Source organism: Cynoglossus semilaevis, chromosome 12 (assembly GCF_000523025.1).
Source record: "Cynoglossus semilaevis isolate Cse_v1.0 chromosome 12, Cse_v1.0, whole genome shotgun sequence".
Lineage (NCBI taxonomy): Eukaryota > Metazoa > Chordata > Actinopteri > Pleuronectiformes > Cynoglossidae > Cynoglossus > Cynoglossus semilaevis.
Genome location: NC_024318.1, coordinates 4,778,756 through 4,779,552, shown reverse-complemented (window position 1 = coordinate 4,779,552; position 797 = coordinate 4,778,756). Strand labels below are relative to the sequence as shown.

General features: G+C 41.3%; 1 protein-coding gene across 4 annotated transcripts in view; it reads left to right on the top strand.

Moving 5' to 3' along the window:
- Window positions 1–797, top strand: part of ccser2a (coiled-coil serine-rich protein 2a) — a 39,980-nt gene that overhangs the window by 37,255 nt on the left and 1,928 nt on the right. The window lies entirely within an intron of this gene.

Below are 797 nucleotides of genomic sequence, written 5' to 3'. Positions count from 1 at the left end.
AGCTTCACGTGAAGTTTGAAGCTTCAGAGTTGACATTAAGGTGAAGGAAAACCAATTTAAAACTGCTGCTTTGCTCAGAATATCAAACGATGCTGCGTAAAAGAAAAGAAAAAAAAACTCAGCTGCTGTTTGAGAATTTGAGACGATTTTATCTGCGTGTCACGAACAGCGGCCTGGTTTTTATCCTCTCTCTGCTGCGTCTCTGTTTAAAGTGATGAGTTTGCACCAGTGAAAGACGGTTCCTGTGAACGTGCATGTTCTGACTCGACTTCTCTGAATGGATGTCGCTACTTGTTCTTCAGATACTGTTTTACTTTATGATCAGTAGGGCTGTGTATCGGCAAGAATCTGGTGATACGATACGTATCACAATACAGCAGCCAACGATATGATATATTGAGGTGTGTAACTAACACTGGAACAGAGGGATCTACATTTGGAATCACTAGAAAAGAAAGAAAAGAAAAAGAAAATGAACCAACACCAAGAATATTGGACTGGGAATTGGTGATAAGAAATCAATACATATCACAATATTTCAGTGTAATGATATTTTCTCACAGCCCTACTCTTCACTCTGCTTCAGTCCAAATGGTCATTGTCCGACCACCTACTGTACATGAAATGACAGATTGAACCCTGTGTTGGGTGCTGTTGAAATGATAGCTTTCATTAGCGCACAGATATTTACCTCTTTCATTTAAGGAGCTGAGAGTCATCGGTTGTCTGTGATAGTTACCCACAGACTGAACAAAGACCTGGACCAACAGTCTACTCCCTCCCCCTCTCCCCCGACC